This window comes from Cydia fagiglandana, chromosome 19 (assembly GCF_963556715.1).
Source record: "Cydia fagiglandana chromosome 19, ilCydFagi1.1, whole genome shotgun sequence".
NCBI classification, from domain to species: Eukaryota; Metazoa; Arthropoda; class Insecta; order Lepidoptera; family Tortricidae; genus Cydia; species Cydia fagiglandana.
The window spans coordinates 9,488,485-9,500,815 of record NC_085950.1 but is presented as its reverse complement, the minus strand read 5'-3'; the positions used below and the strand labels follow the sequence as shown (position 1 = coordinate 9,500,815).

General features: G+C 32.7%; 1 long non-coding RNA gene across 1 annotated transcript; it reads left to right on the top strand.

The window, feature by feature from the left end:
* Positions 1-247: 247 nt before the first annotated feature.
* LOC134673823 (uncharacterized) lies at positions 248-11,633 on the top strand. The gene is made up of 2 exons (XR_010099513.1): positions 248-1,890; positions 10,913-11,633. It is a non-coding gene; the product is annotated as an uncharacterized LOC134673823 (long non-coding RNA).
* Positions 11,634-12,331: the final 698 nt, after the last annotated feature.

Here is a 12,331-nt window from a genome sequence, read left to right as displayed (position 1 = left end):
AGACTTTTTTTTTATAGTGATGTCCTTCACACCTGTAGATTTCACATGTAATCGAGATTGACCGTGGTTCTTTACAACTGTAATCATCTGTGTGAATTTATAAAACACCTGTAGCCGTTCACAGTGCATTACAGGTGCCTGTAGCCTGTACTCTTGTAACCTGTAACTTGTAACTTTATAAAACTGGGCCCTGGTATAAAATAAACTGGGTTAGATAATAAATCTTGAACGAGGCGGGGAACACTTAACGAGTTCTCTTCAGCTACATCACTAATGACACTGACAAGTAACAGCCTTTGCATGGCAAACGATACACAATCAAATATAACGTGTTTTATGTCCGCATTTTCTTTAAAACAATATGTACACTTATCATCAGTAATGATATTCTTCCTTTTAAGATGTGCCGGGACCAAACAATGACCAAATCGCAGACGGTTTATGCATGTCATGAATTTCCTGGTGGTGTATTTAAAGGTATAATACCACGGTGTTGTTGGTAAGTCGTTTTGTATGCTTGCATACCATCTTCCTATATCCAGTAATTCTGTGTTATGTCTCCAATATTCTTTCCATATTCCTTTAGTAATACTTTTGAAGTAATGGTAATAGTCAGTAAATGGCACTTTAAAAGATTCTGTGAGGTCCAGGTCGTGGTCCCGACGAGTCGCCTGATCCACAACCTCGTTTCCTGTTATGCCACTGTGGGAGGGCACCCATAAAAATTCTACATTTTTCTGTAACTTACATAGCCTATCCTTAATCTGACATATTATATAATTTTGCTTATATTCTAACGAACTATTACAATCAGAATCAGAATCAGAAATCGTTTATTGCCTGTTAGTGTTTACATCTTTCAGTTCCCGCAGGATTGTGTCAGCTAACTTATGTCTAAAAAGATCTGTGTAAGCTGAAGGTGTCATGTCACAAGTGATGAGTTGAAGATGTTAATATTTTGTGCGTCATATGTTACAATTTTATATTTTATTTTATTCTAAGAGGACGAGGAGCCGCCGCCCCGGGAGGCCAACGTCTCATGTCTTTATTAATAGTATACTCTATTTCACCGATTCTTTTGTTTTTTAGCAGTGGGTTAAATTCTCCGTGCGCCAGGTAAGCGTCTCCAGGTGTGTCCAGGTCTTCTATTCCCAGCGATGCGATTTTGGCCAGCATTTTGTAATTCAGGTCGGCGGCTCGGAGGTGCCATGCTTCTAGATCTGTCATTTCCCAGAGCGTCTCTGTGGGTAGACGTCTAGGGAATTGACCTGCACTCTTCAGCGCCATTCTATATTGCCTCTCGATTTTTTGGAGGTTCGAGTTACTGTATCTGGATAATAACTGTACCACTCCATAGTCCATGATGGGAAGGATGCAGGCTTGAATTACGGCTAGTTTGACCTCAAGATCTGTCTTGGCGTGGAAGCCGATGATGGATCCCAGTACTACAATTGCTATTGATTTTGATACATTTTGTCACTTTCATTTGAGGGTCATAATATGCAGCTTTAACATGGTCATTTTTGGAGCCATCAGTATACATAATATAGTAGTCATGTTTATCATTTATAAATTCAAGAAAGTCAAATTTGTTTTTAATCAAGTCTAAGTGAGATTTAACATTAAAATAACTTAGTATAGTATTATATGAGTACTTATAAATTGGCCACTGGTTATTTATGTACATATTTTTTGTCAAATTTTTGGTGTTCATCATAATTATGGATATTTCAGGCAAAGAACCTGTAATGAGAGTATTAGCCGAGATGTTAGCTGACTGAGCAATTTCTACTGGGTATAAGACTTTATCCAAGACAACAAGATTCTCACACGACAACTCCTTTAAACAAAATCTCTCAGCCAGCTGTAAACGACGCAAGGACAATGGAGGTATACAATTTTCAATTTCCATTGAGTTAATGGGAGTGGTGCGCATAGCTCCACTTATGACTCTCAAACCAATGTTTTGTAAGACATCCAACTTTCTTAAAAGCGTGCTACTTGCATTCATGTATGCTAGGGAACTATAGTCAAAATGGCTTCTGACTATGCTTTTGTAAAGCATGTTTAGTGTTTTTGGGTCAGAACCCCAGAATGTTCCTGCTAAACTTCTCATAATATTTATGCTTTTCATAGCATTTTGGCTTATATAGTCTATATGTTTATCAAATTTCAATTTATCATCTATAATAACACCTAGAAATTTGTGATGATTGGCAATAGGAATTACATTATTATTATAACTAATATTTACAATGGACTGTGCATATGGGTCTCTACTGATTACTAAGACTTTACTTTTATCGGGACTAACTTCTAATTTTAAAATGTTGCTGTAATATCTTTGTAATTGAGTTAAAGCAGTGTTCATATTTTCAACAGCCATATTTAGATTTTGATTTTCACAGTACAAAAGCAAGTCATCAGCAAATTGCAATATTTTAACTTTGGATGTATTTACAAAACTAAGGATTTGAGATGTGTAAAGGTTATACAATAAGGGTGATAAGGTTGCACCTTGCATTGTTCCTTTTGTTGGACTATTACCGGGTTGATGATGAAAACTATTACTTGTACCAATATTTTAACTTTATTCATTTGTTACAAACATAATAACAATCAATTTACAATAAATTATTCAAGACGTCTTCACTCTAACTTGTCCGTACTCGAACTGGCCACTTGTCATTGAGATACCCGCCTTTTATAATAATTCAACATGGCGGGAACCAGTGACAAGTATGAATCAATTGATACTCTTTTATAAATTAATCATAACCAAAAGTAAGAATGATCAAAATATAAGCTATTAATAAATAATGATCCTTACAGCTCGGCCATCCTGTTCGAGGCGAGACCCTTCGCCAAACCTTAATATAAAATAGTTAAAATGAGAAAAACAAAAGACCAATTTATGAAAATAATGAATTAAATTAAAACGTATACATTAAAACAAACCAAGATTCACTGATCTAATATTACTGTGTGAATGATATTTATGCACATAATATGCATATTAAATAATAATAAGTAACAAGAGAAATTAAAATTACAAACACGTAATACTCATGTGCACTCATGATTGCACGATATCTACTATTAATAAGATTATAATTATAATGTGTATTATCGTTAATCATTAGGCATTAATAAAGTGATAATTAATGATAATTAGGAAATAGGTGGCTGATACCAAAACATAATACATATAATAATCGTTCAAATTATGGTTTTCAAAGAATTTTCACAAGTCTGTTATCAAGGTTGAAGAAACTATATGTCATCATAGAAACGAATAAATTTAATTAGTTCGGCCTGCCGAAATATAATAAAATATTAAACAACAGAAAATTCATTATGTAATAGTAAGATTACGCAATCTAGCATTATTAAATTTTCTTTAACACTTGTTAAATTTCAACAACTATGCTCAAGAAATATAATATAATATACTTACACAACACCATTCACTTTCACACGTAAATATTCAAACCGCTATACACGGATCACTTCCCCAACAGAAGATAGTTGCGTCACCGCGGGTTGCGCCGTCTGCCTAACCGTCGCCACGTTCTCATTAGCTGCAAGGGTGCCACAAACCATGCAAGCTCTGCCCACTGCGATAGTGCCGTGGACACATCTGAAGCTGTCCTCGATGAAGATGCCGTCAACCACGCTAATGCTGCGCAACACGGGCACCGGATCTCGCGCCGCTACTAGCCGCAGCTTGGCGTGCCATGATGCCAGCTGTCAAAGACTCTGCGGTGTAGTCAACGATCGTACATCTGCGTAGAAGCATCTTAGTTCTGCTAAGGAACAGGAATGTCATCACCCTGGCCATCTCACCTAGGCACTCCTGGGTCGGAAGTGATTCCTCACCCCGACCCTCTCACCTGGGCACTCCTGGGTGGTAATGGAATGCCAAACCCTGGCCCTTTCACCTGGACGCTCCTGGGTCGTTCTGAAACTTTCAAGACTTTCTTTAGATATATGAAATTAAAACTTCCTTTTTTAAATTATTATTGAATGCTTAAGACTCGTGGTTTTATTTCATCGATTTATTTTATTATTAATCTTTATATTTTAATCGTTATATCGATTTAAGCATGTTATGAATTTATTGTTTCACGTTTCAAATATTTTAGTACATGAACGATATGGTTACCAAATATTGTACCTAATTTATATTAATTATTATAGTATTTGTAAATAAACTAGTCCTCAAATCGCTATATCATGTATTGCGCAGTAAAGTTTAATAATGAAAATAGAACATAAGTGTCACATCCCTATAAAATGCATGGTTCTGATTTTATATCTTTGGGCCCATCCCGTAGTTGACATGAATGCAATCATAATTATGCCGTGATATAAAAACATCTTGATAATAATAATATAAATGACAAATTATGTTTTTTTGTTTAGGCTACTGATTATTTGATGATATAATATGTTGATTTAAATTAACACGTTTTAATTTCATAAACGTAATAAACACAAGTGAGCGATTAAGTGAAGTTTCAGTATTAGGTTATATAATTATAATTTCTTTTATAATAAACTTTCGATATTACTTCGAATGTTACCTGTTGCCAACGATTTTTTTTTTTAATTAAGATATTATAACTGAACTTGTTTGAAGAGTTTAATTGATAAGTTTTAAAATTCTAAATCATTGAGATTGATATTGGTAAATCTTATTGTAGAGGTAGTTCTATTGCCCTTTAACCTGCTATTATCAACAGTCAAAGTTTTATATTTTAATATGAATGCGACCGACTAATCCTCATTTGAACTGCTTACACGCCTTAGGTCATAAATATAGCAATTAAAGATCCATCAAGTAGGTATACGAACATTAAGTAAGTAGCCGTTAGGTTTAGTAAATTTGAATGAACGAATGAATAATTTTATTACATAAGTTCATAACTTCACTACAAGAACAAATTCCTCATCACATGAAATGGATTTAAACATCAGACATAAACTAGTTAATTAATTTTTCCACATGAATGACGAATATCTACATTGAGATTTATTTTTAAAAGTATTTGGTTATTATAACAATATTCTTAACGAATCTAGATCGAATAATATTCATGTTACAAAGTGATTAAGAGAAATACTGTTTTTATTTAAACAGGTTTTATCTAAACCAACAAGTTTATTATTGTAGTTGTGTTTGAATACCAAATATTTAATTTCCAGCTATAGTCGTGTTTTTTTTCAGAAACTAAAGTCTAATAGGTATTACGGTGCATTTGTTATCCTAATACGTTACTGCTTCGACATATCTAAAAAAATTAATGATAATACTAATTAAATCAGATTTGACAATTAATGCATGTAAATCTGTACGTATGCTTGGAGTATGTTTATTATTAAAATTATTCTGGCTTTACGAAAATAATACTTATTAATAAATTAATTCATTAGTCACAATGAAAATATTATTACTGTTGTAATTCACGTATAAAACTCTGGACACAATAAAGTGTTGGTATATAGAATACAGTTTATCTTGCATATTATTTATAAAATTATTTTACTATACCGAGATATTTGTAAATAATTAATGTGAGACAAATTAAGAACAGTTTTCTGAAGCCTCATTAAATAAAAACTATATATTTAATTTTTGTAACTTTATAACTTGTATTGAAATTGACATTCAAATAAATGAGACTTTCATATGAATTATTCATTATCGAACACAGTATAATAATATAAAAATATGTGAATTCACATATGCATAACAATCATGTTTAAGTGTCAAGTAATATTGAACAGTTTGACAGTATATTAAAAGCGAAGCACCTTATCAATTATTATTTGATATATAAAAGTTCATAATCATGTTGTACTATGATGATTGAAATAATGGAAAAATTACTTCCCATGTAAATGTAAAAGCTTCACTTATGAATTAAACATAAGAATATTATTATTTTATTTCTTTTGCAAATAATTTACCTCATTAATATTCCTCATTAATAACCATTGGTTTTTTTTATATATTGTACATTATGAATGTCTAGTCTCTATGGCTCAAGCGCCCAGCCTAGTTCAAGTTGAACGTTAAGAAAACAGGTATATTTTTTTTTTCTGAATATAAAATTATTACAATCTTAGGATTTTACCAGCTCGTGTATAACACACATAATATGATATTTCATACCGTTTAAATCTATCCTGCTCTCAGATGAGAACTCAACATATTAGTAATAGACGTGTAGAAATTTCTTTGCTCTTTATTATTACTGTTTAGGTATTTTTTTTTTGAATTTACACTGATATTTATGTTTGACTAATTATTTTAAATTGTAAATATATTTATGAATGTTGGAATAAAAGTCCAGCGCATTCATCCACGCGCGTCAAAGTCTCACACGTTCATCCACGTGTGTTAAAGTCTCGCACGTCCATCCACGTGCGTTGCATATTGTGTATACCTACACAAACACATCGATTCCACAAGATCTACTGATACTAGCGTCTGCACATACATCATCGACTCTTTATATGAAAACCACTCAACGTATAGCTACGTATAGCTCTGACTCTACATATGACTCTACATATGACTCTACATATGACTCTACATATGACTCTACATATGACTCTACATATGACTCTACATATGACTCTACATATGACTCTACATATGACTCTACATATGACTCTACATATGACTCTACATATGACTCTACATATGACTCTACATATGACTCTACATATGACTACATATGACTCTACATATGACTCTACATATGACTCTACATATGACTCTACATATGACTCTACATATGACTCTACATATGACTCTACATATGACTCTACATATGACTCTACATATGACTCTACATATGACTCTACATATGACTCTACATATGACTCTACATATGACTCTACATATGACTCTACATATGACTCTACATATGACTCTACATATGACTCTACATATGACTCTACATATGACTCTACATATGACTCTACATATGACTCTACATATGACTCTACATATGACTCTACACATGACTCTACATATGACTCTACATATGACTACATATGACTCTACATATGACTCTACATATTATGCATAAGCGTAGTTTTAAGTTACAACTTTACACTTTTACAGTACTACACGCAACTTCAGAGATATCCACAGAATACACTATTGTTCCAATTAAGGTCCTTTTTTTTCATTTAGGTAAGTATGATTTACTACTATTACAAAAACAAACGAAAATAATAAAATGTAGCAAACGTTACTGTCAGATAAAACACTGCAATTATGAATATTATTTTACTTTAACGTCATTCAAAATATTCACATCCTATAAATAAAGGGGTAAATGAGTTTCTAAATGTTTAAAGTATGCGTACCTCGCAATCAAATATTATATCAAATAGTTAAGCATATCGATTTCCCATCGACCTCTTATTTCTCCATGTTCATCATGGTAACACAGATTTATATACATTGATTAAGTACTCGTGCCAAAATTACTGGTCCTTACAAGGTTGTTATGATGAAACTGACTACATTCGTTAATCATAGAATTTAGGCGTGATGACATACAGTTATACAGTCTAAACAAAAGGTGACCGGTTATCAAATTGAATCCATTGAGATTCAAGTTCACGATATCTAGTATGTGTAAATTGACACAAAAAATACTTTAATGTTCAGCGCACAAAGTTACGAGTTACGTATCTTGAGGAGTGTGCAATAGAAAAACAATAAGATCATATTACATAAGTACATTCGTTAACGAGTTACTACTCGTATATTCAACAAACGACATACGCTCCATAACATGGAGATTTAATATAGATGTAAGTAGGTATGTCCATACCAGAGTTGGGCAAAATTAGTTAAATTAAAAAATGAGAATGGGAACGTTAGTTTTAATAACAGCAACTTATTTTGTAAATTTATTATGAGTTTATCAATTAGCTTGAATTAGATATCACACACTTATGATTTTATCATCGATCACGGGTTTGAAATTATTTTAATTATTCGAGCAAATGGTTATCATGGTTATTCAAACTAATGTTTTAGTTGATACAGTTAAAATAAGGTTCGTTTTACGACCGCTACTTTACTCCTTATGAAATCATTTGACTAAGCTTTATTTTAGTTTAATCATAGATTGCAATTATTAGTGCCCAACTCTGATTCATATTATTATTACGTTTAACATCCAACATGTCATAGAGGTGTTGTATTTCCATACAAGAGGGAGATAATTATAAACACGTGTTCTAGTCATTCAGCTTCATCGAGGCTTTTATAAGTAATGCTGCGTTGGGCAGCGTCGCTGAATGAAAACCGACATCAGCATAAAACCACTAGGTTAAAATAAAACATTAATAGCTGATAGGCACTAGGTACACAAGTTACATAACGTACCCTGCATTATGGTTTCCAATTTGAACTTAGATCGACAAGTCATTTTCTTTTAAATAATGTATCAATCTTGTCGTTATTGTGCGCATGGAATCGCAATATTATGAATAAACTTACATAGTGATCAGAATAATTTTAAAGTGGAGTTCCGAAAGGTCATATATTATAATGCCCAACATTTTAATAAAAGCAATATCTTAGATGCATTCGTAACAATACTAAGTTATACACTGACGCAAATCGCGTTTAAAACGCTTCGTAACAGAGGCATTGCTAATACAAACGTATCAGGGGTTTACTTCAGAGGTATTCAATTAGCAAGATTTTATTTTTAGTTTACTCATCGGTTTCACGGTTACAAAGTTAGTGTATTCATACAATTTTAGTAACGCAAACTGACCTCAAAAGGTGCAGCAGATCGTAAATCTTAATGTACATAAAACAATATCCTACTGTAGTCCGCTACTACAGTTGTACTATGCTATCTTACTACGCAATAAAACTAAATAATGAGTCCTTAGCCTGAGTTTGATATAATCGATGTGGTACACCATTATACAATTGAGTTTGATAAGATAGAAGCATTATAATGACATTTGATCTGATTTTCACTACACTCATATGTAATATTCAGAAACGCTTATAAGCGATAAGCGATATAAGCTTATTATAAGCGAGATTACCCGTCATCCGTTCGTACGTTCTTTCTACACATACACATACCAAAATTGGGCAAATCATCATCATTATCTTTAATGATATATACAGTATATTTAATACAGACATGACGTTGAAGGTAGGTTATCAAACCAATTTTATTTAAAATAAAAGGGAGTAAAAAAAAAGAAATATAAAGAACTGACTTACCATAATTAAATACACTTTCCGTTAAACATAGTTTACTTACTGATACAAACGAAAGAGAAAAGAAAACCTTACGTTCGTGCGGCGTGGACAAAAATCCTATCGATTTTTGTTGGATCCAACTTCTGAGTTGTTGGACTATTACCGGGTTGATGATGAAAACTATTACTTGTACCAATATTTTAACTTTATTCATTTGTTACAAACATAATAACAATCAATTTACAATAAATTATTCAAGACGTCTTCACTCTAACTTGTCCGTACTCGAACTGGCCACTTGTCATTGAGATACCCGCCTTTTATAATAATTCAACATGGCGGGAACCAGTGACAAGTATGAATCAATTGATACTCTTTTATAAATTAATCATAACCAAAAGTAAGAATGATCAAAATATAAGCTATTAATAAATAATGATCCTTACACTTTATTAGCTGTTGTAGGGCCATACAACTTATTGTTAAATTTTACATATACAGTCCTATTATATAAAAAACCAAAAATCCAATTTAAAATTTTAGCAGGGAGATCTAATTGATGTAATACAGTTATTAAACTTTCAATATTAACATTATCAAAGGCACCTTTTACATCTAGAAAAACACATATAACATTTGTATGACTAAGTTTAGCCTTTTTAAGGTCACTAATAAATGAAACAAAACTTTCAGTGCAGCTTTTGCCTTTTCTGAATCCAAACTGAACATCCGGTAGCTTTCCCTGAGTTTCTGCATAGTAATCTAAACGTAACTTTAACATATTTTCAAAAAGTTTGCCTAAACATGATGACAATGAAATTGGTCTATATGATGAAGGACTATTTACTGGTTTATTTGGCTTTAAGATGGGAATGACACATTGTGTTTTCCATGACTCTGGAATGACTAAATGATCCCATAATTTATTATAAATATGTAAAAGTATTTCTATAGCATTAGGATGCAACTTTTTTACTAACATATATGGTATATTGTCTAACCCTGGTGTTGTGTCTTTTCTACTTTTGAGTGATATAAAAAGTTCATTAAGTGTAAACGGTCTATTCAGAAAAGAGTTCCTTGGAGTTTCGTCTGACTGATTAATAATGTTATTTAAATGATTTTTATTTAATGGAGATGAATCTGATAATTTATTTAAAAAACTTGGCACCCATTCATCATTTAAATGTCTATTGTGAGAAGAGCCAATTCTTTTAAACTTTTTCATGTATCCCCATATCCTAGAAACCGGTGTCATCCTATTAAAACTACTGCATAGCTCTTGCCAAGACCTCACACGTTCTTGTTTTAATGTTCTTTTTTTCTGGGCATCAAGCTTTTTGTAATTTATAAAGTTAGCAATACTGGGTGATGTTCTATACTGAGTTAAAGCATCTTTAGACTTTTTAACAGCCTCAAGGCATGTTTGGTTCCACCAGGGAACAGGTTTCCTCATGACCTTCACGGATTGTTTGGACTCTAGTTTTGGAACTGTTTCTGAACGAATATCATATAAAATGTTTACAAAATTAGTATACAAATTAAGAGGTTCTGTATTATCATCAATGTCTAAATGAGAAAAACAGGTTTCTGATAAATTATAATACTTGGACCAATCTGCTCTATTATAAATATATTTTTCTTCCACAGGTCGGACTTCATATATGGATGGCTTCACATTTACATCAACCAGAGTCGGATAGTGGTAACTACCCATTGGGTCATCATGAACTCGCCATTCACAAAGGGGAGCTATTGTGGGACTGACAAGAGCTATATCAATTGCAGATGGATTCCTATTTGGATATTGCACTGTTGTTGGACTGCCATCATTTAAAATACACAAATCAAATTCATCAATAATATTGTATAAACTATTGCCTCTACTGTTATTTGATTGACAGCCAAATAATATGTGATGAGCGTTAAAATCACCCATGATTAGACATGGCTTGGGGGTTTCAAGCAACAGCTTTTTCATTTTACGAACATCAAACCTGCTACCATTGGGTGGACAATAAACACAAAGAATGTATAATTTACCAACTGATGTTTCAATAGCTACACAGATATTCTGAATCGATTCATAAAAAGTTGTGTTTATGATATTATATTGTAAGTTTTGTTTAATAAGTATACCTACTCCATTTTTGGCATTTTTTGAAATTTTATGTATAAAGTTGTACGGGGCAAAGTTAGGAATTGTACTTGTACTTTTGAGCCATGTTTCATTTAATAAACAAATGTCTATCTGTTGCTCTGCAAGAAATGTATTTAATAGGGCTTTCTTATGTAACAAACTTTGAATGTTAAACTGTGCTAGATGCAAAAAAGTGTCCATGATTTAGTTTAATAAATTTGTTTTGAGTATTTCTTTAATTCTTTTATTATTAATTGGAGTATCACTCCTGTCATTTCCCAGCATAACCAAAGATTTGATTAAAGCATTAATGATAGTCTCGTCATTCAGTAGTTGCTCAATATTCAGGGAAGTTTGGCTTACGCGGCTTACGCCTACATTATTATTTGGTTTGGTTATGGTTGGAAATACTTTTGGATTTGTAATAGGTACAGGGGCTGATGGTACAGTATTACTCACCACAGTGGCAAAACTACGGCTGAGGTTTTCATATTTAGCTTTCTTTTCTTCTATTTTCTTTTGTTTCACAGGGCAGTCTCTGGAGATCGCCAAGTGATTGCCTTTGCAATTAATGCAAGTGAGTTCATCTACATCACAATCTTTATATAAATGCTGTCCAGAACAAGCTGAACACATTTGTTCGCCTCGACAAACTCTTGCTGAGTGGTTGAATTTTAAGCATTTGTAGCATTGCAGCAGTGGTGGTATATACATGTGAATCGGGTATCTGTACATTTGCATGTATGCATATTGGGGTAATGTCGTAGCCGCAAAAGTAACGGCAATCGTACCTAAGGGGACCAATTTGCCGTCCACTTTTCTCATAAATCTCTTAACCGAGATCACCTCCGTATCACAGGTAATGTTTTTATATATCTCTTCATTAGTCATCTCCTTAGGCACGTAACGTATCACGCCTGTTGTCTCTG